Raw genomic sequence first — 397 nt, 5'->3', positions numbered from 1 at the left:
TTGATAAAAAAAAGTACATAGAGGAAATGTACTTTGTAAGTACGATGTATTTTTACTTGGAGGAACAGTGATGACACTGCCTATCGCTTTATGTGTGTTCCGGGCAGAGAGAGTTATGCTTCATTCACATTGTGTCCGAGCCCCACCAAGTGACATGATGGGGCTGCTCTGAAGATTTGGGCTTCTGCCCTCTCTTCTGGTAACTGTCTGCCCCAGAAGGGGCTCAGGATCTGCTGTAGGAACAGGGGGGTTCTGGTGCTAAAGGTCCTTGGTTAGTTCCTCTCCATTCACAAGGGCAAGCTAATATTTCATAGAAACATAGAATGGTTTGGGTTGGAAGGGACCTTAAAGATCATCTAGTTTCAACCCCCCTGCCATGGGCAGGGACACCTTCCAC

This window comes from Eurypyga helias, unplaced genomic scaffold (genome assembly GCF_000690775.1).
Source record: "Eurypyga helias isolate BGI_N326 unplaced genomic scaffold, ASM69077v1 scaffold8391, whole genome shotgun sequence".
NCBI lineage: Eukaryota > Metazoa > Chordata > Aves > Eurypygiformes > Eurypygidae > Eurypyga > Eurypyga helias.
This window is presented reverse-complemented; position numbering follows the sequence as displayed.